The sequence below is a fragment of the Macaca fascicularis genome, chromosome 1 (assembly GCF_037993035.2).
Source record: "Macaca fascicularis isolate 582-1 chromosome 1, T2T-MFA8v1.1".
NCBI classification, from domain to species: domain Eukaryota; kingdom Metazoa; phylum Chordata; class Mammalia; order Primates; family Cercopithecidae; genus Macaca; species Macaca fascicularis.
Window position 1 is genome coordinate 104436983 of NC_088375.1, and position 15002 is coordinate 104451984.

Here is a 15002-nt window from a genome sequence, read left to right on the forward strand (position 1 = left end):
CAGGAAGGATTGCTTGAACCTGAGAAGCGGAGATTGCAGTGAGCCAAGATCGTACCCCTGCATTACATCCTGGGTAATAGAGCGAGACTCCGTCTCAAAAAAAATAAAAAAAAAGAAAAAGAAAAGAAAAGAAAAATGCCCCAGAAAGGGATGCAAGACTGAAGGGAACAGAGGAAGGTGCTTGGGAGAGTCTGGGAAGGAAGGGATCTCAATCTATTTACTTCGTTAAACAAATATGAGTTGAATTGAATTCCAACTGTGGACCAGGAACTGCTCGAGGTCTGGAAATGCAGTTCCAATTCTTCTAGTAGAAAGAGGGGATCTGGCCAGGCGCGGTGGCTCACGCCTGTAATCCCAGCACTTTGGGAGGCCGAGGCGGGCGGATCACAAGGTCAGGAGATCGAGAGCACGGTGAAACCCCGTCTCTACTAAAAATACAAAAAATTAGCCGGGCGCGGTTGTGGGCGCCTGTAGTCCCAGCTACTCGGGAGGCTGAGGCAGGAGAATGGCGTGAACCCGGGAGGCAGAGCTTGCAGTGAGCCGAGATCGCGCCACTGCACTCCAGCCTGGGCGACAGAGCGAGACTCCGTCTCAAAAAAAAAAAAAAAAGAAAGAAAGAAAGAGGGGATCTGAGAAGGCCTTTAGGGACAGGTCTGGGCAGCCTTAGGATGTCTTTTTGCTCCCTTTAGATGTTGCATCTCAGAGTTGCAAGAAAATCCCCTTCCTCAGGACAGTCTCAGCATGGATGCGTGTGTCCAGCCTATCTCCACGCTGGCCCTACAGGGCTTAAGGCCAGCCAGGCTGAGCCAGGCAACCAAGCGGCTGAAATTTAATCCCAGTGGTGGCTCAGATGTAACCACAGTTCTTGCCTCAGGGAAACCTGGCTGTGACCAGAGAAGGCAGAGAAAGTGACCTTCCTTACCACCTCTCCTCATGACCAGAAGGGTTGGCACTCACTTCGGTGCCCTGGGGGAGTCCACTCTTGACTGAGGCCAGCAGCACCTGGGTCTGGACAAGGGCTGGTATCACAGTCTGTTCCAAAAGGCAGATCCCTGGTGGGAGACCAGACGTGGTAAGAGAACAGACAGCTGCTATTGCACAAATGAGGACTCTGGCATCACAGGCACTGAGGTCAAATTCCTGTTTTGTCATTTGCAGTGGCAAACCTCAGAAAGGGCCCTGTTCCTCCTCTGAAGCTCTCTTTTCTGAACAACGGGCTGAATAATATCTACTGCACTAGGCAATATCTACTGTACCTGAACTGGGCAAGGGAAAACCCTGGCCCATGACTTGGGCTCAGCAAAATCTAGTTCTTTTCCTTTCCCAGTCACATACACATGCGCACACACCCAGCAACCTAATCTGCCCAGATCTCTTGGCCAGGAGGTCAGAGGACCACTCTCCTGGAGGGCTCATTATTTGGGATTGGAATCCTTTGCAGAGGATTTCTCAGGGGAGGAAATGAGCGCTCTGAGCCTTTTTCAACATTTCCAGCTGAGAAAATGTATACTGAAGGCTAACTTGCAGTTTGAACCAGCAATTGCTGATCAGGGACTCTCTTTACAGTTACAGACCCTTGGCCATATGCGTCTTCCCCTGTTTCTATTCACTTTCTGAGAGGAGGCAAGAACTAAGACCTCCCCTCTGCCTAGTCCTTCCAGATCTCAGAAAGAGATCCCCAGGGACTGGCTGAAAGCAAACAGAATCAATGGCAGCGGGAAGAATGAAAGTCAAATTTCAAGTAGAACCTCCTGTCTCAGTAACAGGAGAAAAATTTCTCCAGTAACCTTGAGTATCTTCTGAACATGGAAACTGAGACCCAAAGAGGTCAAGCAACTGTCCAGAGTCACACAGCATGGAATTGGCTGAACCATGACCAAAAAATCAAGTCTCCCAGGCCAACGTTCTTGCCAGGGCTCCCCAGATGTCTATCAGGGCAGAGAGAAAGAGGGAGGTGGAGAAAAGAGAGAGAGAGGGAGAGCATGGGCAGCTCTCCTCCCTCTCCCACTTGCAGCCCAGCTGGCTGCCTCCCAGTCTCCTGGGCCCTGGGGAATTTTCCAGCCTCTCTGGATGAGAACAATCAATCTCCTGCCTCCACCAGACCCCCAACATCCCCCATCCATGCCAAAGCCGAGGCCATGACCCAAGTTCAGAAAAGAGAATATCCCCTCCATGTTCCTGTACCCTGAGTTCCCCCCATCTCCAGTGTTAGCCCTGGGCCTTCCTCACTGGATTCTATTCCACAGTGGCTACTGGGAGAGCCTGTTCTGCCAACCTCTTTGAACACCTGCCTCCTTTCTCCCAGACTTGGGGTGGGGGCCTAGGCAGCTGAGTTCCTCTCCCAGGCCTTGCACAGGCATCTGGGTCTTGTGCCATGGGCATGTGGGAGTAGAGCTGAAGAGGGGGATGTGGCTCTGAATGCTGGCACAGCTGTGTTCAGAGAATGGGGGCTTTGATAGCTTCTGAAAGAGGCCAGGAAGCACAGGACCCCAGCCCAGGCGGGAGGGGGTGGGGAGCAGAAATGGCTGAGTGTGGCTCTGAGGGCTCCTGCTGCCACAGACAGGGAGTGTGGAGTGTGGAGTGTCGAGTGGGAGGGGAAGTGGGGCAGTAGGGAGACAGCAATGGGAACTACAGGCTGAACAGCATCATCAGAGAGCCCCCTGCTGCACCAGCAGGAGCCAGCGTCCCCATGAGCTGGTCAGACCGCGCTTTGAGGGTTGCAAACCCATGTATTCAGAGAAGACCATCAGCTTGTTTCACAAAGAATAGTGAGAGGAATTGGAGGGCTGGAGCCCGAGTACATCTGAATCTACCTCGTGAGGTCCCACCAGAAGGCCGCCTGTAGTGCCTCTCCCAGCCTCCTATGGGGAAGGACCACTTTTTTCTCTGTGATGTAGGGGCAGGTACTAATCTCTCTGCGCTTCAGTTCCTTCACCTGTAAAATGGTAATAACCCCTTGTTGTATGGTTTTGATGTTGGAGCCATGTAAATGTTTTATATAATTAAAATACAAAATTAATTAGAGTTTACATTAATTTTAGATTAAATTAAAAAGAAGAAAAATAAAGCAATCCCTAAAAATATAAAACAAATTATAACAAATGTACCTAACTGTATATGAAGTTGGAGCAAAACTACATAGAAGAATTTTCTTTCGGCCGGGCTCAAGCCTGTAATCCCAGCACTTAGGGAGGCAGAGGTGGGCGGATCACCTGAGGTCAGGAGTTTAAGACCAGCCTAGCCAACAAGGTGAAACCCCATCTCTACTACAAATACAAAAAATAGCTGGGTGTGGTAGTGCACACCTATAATCCCAGTTACTCGAGCAGCTGAGGCATGAGGATCCCTTGAACCTGGGAGGCGGAAGTCTCAGTGAGCCAAGGTTGTGCCACTGCACTCCAGCCTGGAAGACAGAGTGAGACTCTGTTTCAAAAAAAAAAAAAATTATTTCAAGTGATTATAAAACTCAGCATTTTGACTATATCTCTCTAACCCTCTAAGGGCGAAAGGAGCCATGGATAAATTTTAATGTTGGCATTATTATTTTGAGAGTTATATACACATACACACACACACACACACATATATATATATATATATATATATATTTTTTTTTTTTTTTTTCCTTTTTTGAGACGGAGTCTTGCTCTGTCATCCAGGCTGGAGTGCAGTGGTGTGATCTCAGCTCACTGCAAGCTCTGCCTCCCGGGTTCACACCATTCTCCTGCCTCAGCCTCCCAAGTAGCTGGGACTGCAGGCACCCGCCACCACCCCCGGCTAATTTTTTATATTTTTAGTAGAGATGGGAGACAGGGTTTCACCATGTTAGCCAGGATGGTCTCGATCTCCTGACCTCATGATCCGCCCGCCTCGGCCTCCCAAAGTGCTAGGATTACAGGCATGAGCCACCGCGCCCAGCCTATTTTGAGAGTTATTATAACGTACTATTTATCATAATAAAGCAAATAAGTAATTAGTAATATTACTAGTGTTAGAAACCAAGATTTTGACTGTAAGAGAAGGAAATTTAAGCAAAAACTGCTAATCTTTTTTTTTTTTGAGACAGAGTCTCTGTTGCCCAGGCTGGAGTGCAGTTGTATAATCTTGGCTCACTGCAGCCTCCACCTCCTGGGTTCAAGCGATTCTCCTGCTTCAGCCTCCGAAGTAGCTGGAACTACAGGAGTACACCACCATGCCCAGCTAATTTTGTATTTTTAGTAGAGACGGGGTTTCACCATGTTGGCCAGGATGGTCTGCCCACCTCAGCCTCCCGAAGTGCTGGGATTACAGGCATAAGCCACCATGCCCAGCAAATACTGCTAATCCTTCATCTGAATTGGAACTATCAGCATGAACTCGTGCCACTGAAAAGGCTCAGAAGCAGTGACAACCCAATAACAATGAATCCCCTGTGTGTCCCAATTGTGATCTCCACATAGCACTTCCTACTAAAAGGAATAAGGACTCTTTGGTGAAATTCCAGGTCTGGGCCAGGATAGCTTGACAGACTAGAGAATAAGGAAGTTTGGCTGGGTGGGGTGGCTCACATCTGTAATCCCAACACTTTGGGAGGCCAAGGCAGGAAGATTGCTAGAATCCAGGAGTTGGAGACCAGCCTGGGCACATAGCAAGACTTGGTCTGTACCAATAAGAGAAAGAAAAGAAAAGAAAGAAAAGAAAGAAAGGGAGGGAGGAAGGGAGGGAGGGAGAGATGGGGAGGGAGGGAGGGAGGGAAGAAGGAAGGAAGGAAGGAAGGAAGAAAGGAAGGAAGGAAGGAAGGAAGAATCGATCAGCTGGGTATGGTGTCACATGCCTGTAGTTCTAACTTCTTGAGAGACTGAGGCAGGAGGATCACTTGAGTCCACAGTATGAGGCTGCAGTGAGCTAGAACGGTGCCACTGCACTCTAGCCTGGGTAACAGAGCAAGACCTTGTCTCTCTAAAACAAAAAAGAAAAAGAGAGACAGAGAGAATAAGGAAGTTACAGTTATACAACTCAGGTTAGGTGAGGGTCATTTTAAAAAGACCCAGTAGCCAACTTGAGAAGACTCCCACTGGCCAAAGATGAAACAGTTTCAGCATTAAAATGACTAATGACTGTATGAGATTGAAACACATCAAATACATGAAAAGTTCATGAGTTCATAATTATACTGAAAAATAAAACCACTGGTCACCTTTGGACATTGATAGGGCACCGATTCAAGGTTTTGAAAATTAACAGGGGCTAGCACATCCTGTTGCTGGCCTGACCCATATTCTCTTAGCACTCAACAAACCAAAGACTGCTTGCTGCCCGAGGATATTTGTGTCTGTGGAGGAATGCTTGGCCTAAGTGCACAGTAAGTCAGAAGCACCAGAAGGTTAATGCCCCTGGGACCAGCCCTCAACAAGTGACAGGTGGAGAGGTGGTAAATTATTATTATTGTTGTTGTTGTTATTATTATTATTATTATTTGAGACAGAGTTTCACTCTGTCACCCAGGCTGGAGTGCAGTGGTGTGATCTCGGCTTTGTAACCTCAGCCTCCCGGGTTCAAGTGATTCTCCTGCCTCAGCCTCCCCAGTAGCTGGGATTACAGGCACATGCCATCATACCTGGCTAATTTTTATATTTTTAGTAGAGATGGGGTTTCACCAGGTTGGCCAGGCAAGTCTCAAACTCCTGACCTCAGGTGATCTGCCCACCTCGGCCTCCCAAAGTGCTAGGATTACAGGTGTAAGCCACCACGCCCAGCTGGAGTTGGTAAATTAAAACCCCAGCCTCCTCATCTCTCAGGTGGGAAAACGGTGGCAAGTTCTACACCAGCTCCCAGAGCGCCCCAGCAGGCATGCATTTCATTTGTCCACGGCCATAGCCTGTTCCATTATGCAGCCTTCACTGGATTCCTTCCCTTTCTCGTCTCTGCTTGCCATCAAGATCTGGGAATTTTCAGACCCACCAAGTCATGAAGACATATGGGCACAGCAGCAACACAAATGGTACATTTAGAATTGGATGTAAGCATGTCCAGAGGGCATGAATAAGCTACAAGTGCAGGGAGTCCAGATCCCACTTTACCTGTCTCTGTTGCTCCTGTACCTCTCTCAGCTCACCCTGTAGACTTGTGGGAATTTCCCTATAACCAGGCTTTAGAGGAGGAAAACATGTAGGCCTGGTTCATGGGTGGGTCTGTCTGATCCATCGATATGAGCTAAACTTGGATGCTGCCACACTACAGCCCCACTCAGGGGTGGCCTTGAAAGACAATGTGAGGGGAAATCCTCCAGAGAGGACATTTCAAGCAGCACACTGGTGGTCTACTCTGCAGTGAGAGAGGTGACTTGAGGAAAGTATATACACGTGGATTCTTGAGCAGTGGCAGTGGCTTCATTGGTTGGTCAGGGGCCAGAAGAGAGCAAGATTGGAAGGTTGGAGATAAGGATGTCCGGGGAAGAGGTATATGGATGGACTTATAGGAGTGAGCACAAAGTGATAAATCTTTGTGTCTTATATCAGTACCATTAAAGAACATTCACTGAAGAGGGGGCATTGAATAGCTAAGGGAACAGAAGGACTCCAGTGGATAAACCAGCCTTTGTCATGCCAGGGCTTCCATGGTGGGCCCATGAATGGAGTAGTTGTGGCAGTAGATCAGGAGTCTATGCAAGGGTCCACCAGCATGGGTGGCCTCTCATCAAGGCTCGTCTAGCTACTGCCACTGTTGAATGTTTGGTCTGTCTGCAGCAGAGACAGATGCTGGCCCCTCAACATGGTACCAGCCCTCAAGGAGATCAACCAAGCAGTTGATAGTATGTTTTTTGTTTGTTTGTTTGTTTTTGAAACAGAGTCTCACTCTGGTTGCCCAGGCTGGAGTGCAGTGCTGTGATCTCAGCTCCCTGTGGCCTCGATCTCCCAGGCTCAGGTGATTCTCCCACCTCAGCCTCCTGGGTAGCTGGGATTACAGGTGCACACCACTATACCTGGCAATATCTTTTTTTGTATTTTTAATAGATATGGGGTTTTGCTATGCTGCCCAGGCTGGTCTTCAACTCCTGATCTCAAATGAGTGCCTGCCTCAGCCTCCCAAAGTGCTGGGATTACAGGTGTGAGTCACTGTGCCCGCCTGATGGTATGTTAATTTCAATGTATCTCTTTCAATCTGGGGGAGGAGCAATATGTCCTCACTGGGATTAGTGCATATTCTGGATAAGGATTTGTCTTTCCTGACTAAATGCCTTGGCCAGCACCAAATATCAAGGGCCCAAAGTCAATGATTTGTCCTTATGAGATCCCTTATAGTCTCACCTCTAACCAAGGGTGTCCACTTTATAGTGAAGGAAGTGTGACAATGGACACACAACCACAGGATCCATTGGTTCTATGCTATAATATATCACATCACCCTGAACCTTCCAGCTTGCTAGTACATTAGTATGGCCTCATTACAGCACATCTAAAGCCAGCTTGGGGAAAAGACCCTCTGGGATTTGGGTGCTGTCCTGCAAAATGCAGTACATGTTTTGAGCTAATGGTCATTATATAGTGTTATATGCCAGATAACTAGAAATCAGGGGTACAGGAACCAAGGTATGGAAGAAGGAATACCCCTCTCACCATCAGTCCTAGTGACTCATTTGGGGGAATTTGTGCCTCCTGTCTTTATATATTTAAGGTCTGCGGGATTAGAAGCCCTGGTTCTTGGAGTGGCAGATGCAGCTCCCAGAGGTCACAGTGAAGGTACTACTAAACCTAAGGCTACAACAGCCACTGGATCATTTGGGGCATCTCATACCAATTGGCCAGTACACAAAGAAAGGAATTATGCAAGCAGAGATATTTCATCATCATTATCTGATGATCAGGCAGTTGTATCAATGATGGCCTGGCAAGGGCATGGCAATGTAATGCAGATAACTTTAGGCATGAAGGCCTGGATTTTCCACTGAGAAAGCCCTGCAGACCAACAGAATGAACTGTAGAGGAGGGAAATGTTGAATGTTGATTTCAGCCTTGGAACCAACTGCAGCAATGGTTATGGTTTGTCCCACTAACCCACCGGTTGTACAATTTTTAAAAAAAAAACAGATGCGGTCTCACTCTGTCACCCAGGCTGGAGTGCAGTGGCATGATTATGGCTCACTGCAGCCTCAAACTACTAGGCTCAAGAAATCCTTCCATATCAGCCTCCCTAGTAGCTGGGACTAAAGACACATGCCACCATACCTAGTGAATTTTAAAATTATTTTTTAGAGACAGAGGTCTTGCTTTGTTGCTCAGACTGGTCTCAAACTCCTAGCTTTAAGTGATCCCCCAACCTTGGCCTCAAAAAGTGTTGGGATTACAAGCCTGAGTCACCACACTCAGCCTGTTATTAAGACTTTCTTTTAAAAGAGTTAGAAATTACAATCAGCCACCACCTTGAAACATCAGAGACAGGATAGAATGAACTCATGGAATGAGAGGCACGAATGGATCCTAGCAGTGCAAAGCATGGATGGTACTGTGACCCACATCCTTCAGCATTCACCTCTAAAGGAGAAGGCATCTTTGTGAACATCTGTGACTCTGCCTGGAGGCATTTATTCTGGCTGTGGGAGCATGTTGTGCTCAGGGCAAACCAGGAATGCTACAGAGTTAATGCTCCCAGAAGGAGGTCTCAACCAACAGAGAGGGAGTTGACAGTTATATCCTATTTCTTTGCCCCTTGGGTAGGATTCTCTGAGGCAGCTTCTATACTTCTCCGAGGTTCCTAGCAGGATTTAACACCATTTGCCCACCTGCTCTAATACATGCCTCTAATTGGCCCCCTTCTCTTTCCTGTCCCACTTCTCCACTCCTCTCCCAGTGCCTATAAGCATCACTTACCAAATAAACTACTTACATTCCTGACTCAAGATCTGCTTTTAGGAAGTAGATCTTCCTTAGCCCACCTAAGACAAATGGGAGATAATCAAGCATTAATTCTACCTTTCCTGAATGGGTGAAATGTCAGAGTAACAAAGCAGTTATTGAGAGCAGTTTTTCTTATAGATGATTCACAGCTAATAAACGAAGGTGGGCCTGGCGCAGTGGGTCACGCCTGTAATCCCAGCACTTTGGGAGGCTGAGGTGGGCAGATCACTTGAGGTCAGGAGTTCGACACTGGCCTGGCCAACGTGGTGGAACCCCTTCTCTACTAAAACTACAAAAATTAGCTGGGCATGGTGGCACGCACCTGTAATCCCAGCTACTAGGGAGGGTGAGGCAGAAGAATCACTTGAACTCAGGAGGAAGAGGTTGCAGTGAGCCGAGATCAAGCCACTGCACCTCCAGCCTGGGTGACAGAACAAGACTCCATCTCAAAAAAAAAAAAAAAGAAGAAGAAGAAGAAGGAAGAGGAGGAGGAGGAATGACAAAATTAGACAATCTCCATTTTGCAACTGCTAATGAATGAATGAATCTAGACAATGATCATCAGTGCCATCAGATAAAAGGTTGATAGGTGAAGGGGATCAAATGGTGGCCACAAGAAAATATGTCCATAGGCTGGGCACGGTGGATCATGCCTGTAATCCCAGCACTGTGGGAGGCTGAGATGGGAGGATCACCTGAGGTTGGGAGTTTGATACCAGCCTGACCAATATGGAGAAACCCTGTCTCTACTAAAAATACAAAATTAGCCAGGGTGGTGGTGCATGCCTATAATCCCAGCTATTTAGGAAGCTGAGGCAGGAGCATTGCTTGAACCCGGAAGGCGGAGGTTGCGGTGAGCTGAGATCGCACCATTGCACTCCAGCCTGGGCAACAAGAGCGAAACTCTGTCAAAAAGAAAGAAAGAAAGGGGGGGGGGAGAGAGAGAGAGAGAGAGAGGGAAAGAAAGAAAGGAAGAAAGAAAGAAAGAAAGAAAGAAAGAAAGAAAGAAAGAAAGAAAGAAAGAAAGGAAGGAAGGAAGGAAGGAAGGAAGGAAGGAAGGAAGGAAGGAAGGAAGGAAGGAAGGAAGGAAGGAAGGAAGGAAGGAAGGAAGGAAGGGAGAGGAAAAAAAAGATAATATGTCCATGGCCGAATCCCTGAAAACTGTGAATGTTACCTCGTTTCAGGAAAGGATCTTTGCTGATATAATTCATTACGTGAATTCATTCCTTAACTTCAGTTAAGGGTCATGAAATGAGTTCATCCTGGATTAGTCAGGTGGGGTACATCCAATGACATGTGTCCTTACGAGAGATAGAAGAGGAAAAGACACAGACGCATGAAAAGGAGGAGGCTACATGACCACAAAGGCAGAGATTGGAGTGATGCAGCTAAGGAAGCCAAGGAACAGAAGTTGGAAGAGGCAAGGAAGGGTTCTGCCCACAACCTCCAGAGGGAGACAACCTAGGTTTTTGTTGTTGTTGTTGTTGTTGTTGTTGTTGTACCACTGTGTTATTGAAAACCTAGATTTTGGACTTCTGGCTGATAGAGAATAAATGTCTCTATGGTAAGAGAATAAATGTATGTTGTTTTAAAAACAAAATTTGTGGTAATTTGTAACAGCAGATACCGGAAACTAATACAATGGAGACCTTTTATTTATTTATTTTTGAGATGGAGTCTTGCTCTGTCTCCCAGGCTGGAGTGCAGTGGCCCAATCTCGGCTCACTGCAACCTCCACCTCCCAGATTCAAACAATTCTCTTGTTTCAGCCTCCTGAGTAGCTGGGACTACAGGCGCCCGCCACCACACCAGGCTAATCTCTTTAACTTTTTTATTTTTAGTAGAGATGGGGTTTCACCTTGTTGGTCAGGCTGGTCTCAAACTCCTGACCTCAGGTGATCCTCCCACCTTGACCTCCCAAAGTGCTGGGATTACAGGCGTGAGCCACCGCACCTGACCTACAATGAAGAACCTTATAATTAATGGACAGACACTCTGAATTTACCAGTCAGTCTCAACATCACTGAAAGTAGATTAAGGCCCAGGCGTGGTGGCTCACAGCTGTAATCCCAATATTTTAGGAGGCCAAGGCGGGAAGATGTTTTGAGGTCAGGAGCTTGAGACCAGCCTGGGCAACAATGGCGAGACCTTGTCTCTACAAAAAAAAAAAAAAAAAAAAAAGGCCGGGCTCAGTGGCTCAAGCCTGTAATCCCAGCACTTTGGGAGGCCAAGGCGGGTGGATCACAAGGTCAGGAGATCAAGACCATCCAGGCTAACATGGTGAAACCCCGTCTCTACTAAAAATACAAAAAAAAAAAAAAAATTAGCCAGGCGTGGTGGCGGGCGCCTGTAGTCCCAGCTACTCAGGAGGCTGAGGCAGGAGAATGGTATGAACCCGGGAGGTGGAGCTTGCAGTGAGCCGAGATCGCACCACTGCACTCCAGCCTGGGCGACAGAGCAAAACTCTGTTTAAAAAAAAAAAAAAAAAACTAGCTGGGTGTGGTGGCACATGCCTGTCATCCCAGCTACTCAGGAGGCTGAAGCAGCAGGATCACTTGAGCCTGGGAGGCAAAGGTTGCAGTGAGCCAAGATCGTGCCACTGCACTCCAGCCTGGGTGACAGAGCAAGACTCCATCTCAAAAACCAAACAAAAAAAGAAAGTAGAACTACCAGTCACCAGGTGCCTCCTAATGTGATGAAAGAGGATACGGTATCACTTACGGAATGTTTCCAGAAAAAAAGTGAATGTGAATTTGTTTGTTTGTTTGTTTTGAGGTGGAGTCTCACTCAGTTGCCCAGGCTGGAGTGCATTGGCGTGATCTCGGCTCGCTAAAACCTCCACATCCTGGGTTCAAGCGATTCTCCTGCCTCAGCCTCCTGAGTAGCTGGGATTACAGGCTCCTGCCACCATGCCTGGCTAATTTTTTATACTTTTAGCAGACATGGGGTTTCACCATGTTGGCTAGACTGGTCTCAAACTCCTGACCTCAGGTGATCCGCCTACCTCAGTCTCCCAAAGTGCTGGGATTACAGGTGTGAGCCACCATGCCTGTTTGAATTTAATCAAACTTCTAAATATAATCACAGGGGACAAAGGAACATGTTAAATGACATTTGCAAGGGTACACTCAGCCAAATCCAGAATATGGGAAACTTGACAGGAAAAAATGACCTAGTTTATTGAACAAACAAATATAATGGCGTAGATAAAACGAAGGGGGCAGAAGTATTGTAACTTAACAGAGACTTTAAAAAAATTACTCAGGCCGGGCGCGGTGGCTCACACCTGTAATCCCAGAACTTTGGGAGCCCGAGGCGGATGGATCATGAGGTCAGGAGATCGAGACCATCCTGGCTAACACGGTGAAACTCCGTCTCTACTAAAAATACAAAAAATTAGCCGGGTGTGGTGGTGGGCGCCTGTAGTCCCAGCTACTCGGGAGGCTGAAGCAGGAGAATGGCATGAACCCGAGAGGTGGAGCTTGTAGTGAGCCAAGATTGCGCCACCGCACTCTAACCTAGGTGACAGAGCAAGACTCCTTCTCAGGGGAAGAAAAAAAAAATTACTCAGGAGGCTGAGGCAGGAGGATAACTTGAACCCAGGAATTAAAGTCTAGCCTGGGAAACATAGTGAAACCCTGTCTGTTAAAAACAAACAAACAAACAAACAAAAAAACCGCCCCCAAATTAACCAACTGCAAAGTTGTAGACCTTAGTTGGATTCTGGTTTGAGCAAATCAACTGTAAAATTTTATTTTTTGGACATTCAGGGAAAAATGATCATGAACTAAGTATTAGATGACTAATATTTAGTTTAATTTTGTTGGAGAAGTGAGATAATGGAATTATGGTTATTTTTAGAAGTCATTGTGTGTTAGAAATGCATGTTGAGTCTTACAGGTGAAATGATAGGCTATCTGGGATTTACTTTCAAATACTCCAGTAAAACCCAACGTGACTGAGAGGACCCATGAAAAAAGAAGGGCAGAATTTTGATAATGGCCAAGCCAGGTGATGGAGTAGTTCATCATACTATTCTCCTTACTTTTGTGTATGTTTCAAATTTTCTATAATAAGAAATAATGGTGATAGCAATATACAGAGTAGTTGTAGGAATGAGTGGTATTGTGGTTTTGTGATTGAAGAAATGGAGATTTGCAGCAAATGGAAAGCTCTTCTTATGGCCTTTTTCACTTTTTTTTTGTTTTTGTTTTTGTTTTTTTTTGAGACAGGGTCCTGCTCTGTCTCCCAGGCTGGAGTGCAGTGGTGTCATCTTGGCTTACTGCAGCCTCGACCTCCCTGGCTCAAGTGATCTTCCCACCTCAGCCTCCTGAGTAGCTGGGACAACAGGAGTGTGCCACCAAGCCCAGCTAATTTTTGTATTTTTTTGTAGAGATGAGGTTTTGCCATGTTGCCTAAGCTGGTCGCAAACTCCTGATCCCAAATGCCTTGGCCTCCCAAAGTGCTGGGATTACAGGCATGAGCCACTGTGCCCGGCCCATGACCATTTCTTGTATGATCTCTTGCCCTTAGGCTGAAGGCATTACACTGAAGAAAAGCCATCCTCCTGCTGGCTGAGCTGCTGGGGTCCAGTATCTTGGCTTTCTGGGGCTCTGACTTTATCATAGGCAATAGCTTAGAAAACCCAGAAAAGGGGTAGATGGATGGGTGACTACCAATATGTCCCAGAGTCTAGACTGCTCTCCTTTGTGCTTATGGTGGACACTGATGCTGTTCAGCAAATATTTCCCATTTTCCTATTTCTAGGCCAAAGAAGGAGTGCTCTTTCTTGCCCCCTTGTGGTTGGGTGGGGCAATGTGATTAGTTCTGGCAAATGAGTTGTCAACTGAAGGGACAGGTGTCACTTCTGGGTGGGAGCTATTAATTGCCTTTGTGAAACCCTGCAGAGCTCTTATTATTTTTTCCTGCTAGTATGGTGACTGACAGTATTCGAGATGGTAGGTACTCTATCAGCCTGTGTCCCTGAATGACAAAAATAAGAACTCCCCTGTTGACTGTGTAGCCTGAGAAATAAACCTTTGTGGGTTTTTTTTTTTTTTTTTTTTTTTTGAGACGGAGTCTCGCTCTGTCGCCCAGGCTGGAGCGCAGTGGTGTGATATCTGTTCATTGCAGCCTCCGCCTCCCGAGTTCAAGCAATTCTCCTGCCTCAGCCTCCTGAGTAGCTGGGATTACAGGCACCCGCCCCCATGCCTGGCTAATTTTTACGTTTTTAAAGTAGAGACAGCGTTTCACCATGTTGGCCAGGCTGGTCTCAAACTCCTGACCTTAAATGATCCGCCCACCTCAGCCTCCCAAAGTGTTGGAATTACAGGTGTGAGCCACCGTGCTGGGCCTGATTTTCCTATCCTTAATAGTAGTCCCCACAAACGCTTCTGGGAGATCTGCAGGCTGCACATTTTGAAATATGTTTAAGTCGTCTTATATTTGCTATCTGAGATTTGGGAGTTGTTTTCACAGCATAATCTACATGATCTTGACTAATATAGTGCCATAGGACAACCAACCCTCCAGGCTGCCTGATAAGAAGCTGAAAAACTACTATTGTTGCTATATTACTGTAATCACAATACTTATTAATTATTATAGGTACCATTTGAGTGCCTATTATGTGTACCAGGCATGTACTACCCAGTACATGCAATGCCTCAACTGATTCTCACAACAAACACAAAAGACAAACACTACTATCCCATACTAAGATGAGAAAGTCAAGGTTTAGGAAATGGCACAAATATCTCATTTGTTGCGTGATGGTTTTTGAAGATGCTGTTCATTCTATCATTCTTTGTCCCTTATATAATGTTCCATGGCATGAATTCTCTTTAGCAATTATAGCAAGAACCCCCTTGGAAATCAGTTTTACTATATATATCAAGTACCATTAGCTTGTTCATGCCCTTTGCCCCATTCATTAGTATTATCCAGCTCAACCTTTTTGAAGTATAGTTAGAAACCTATGTATATACACACCAACGTATATGTGAAAAGTGAATTAATAACATTAGAATTTGTCTCTTGAATTGTTAGTATGTTTCCTTTAGCCACGAGTTAAGAATGTTACTTGTCCAGTTGCCCGTTTCCTTTGGTGGCCCTGGTGTTTGGTGTTTG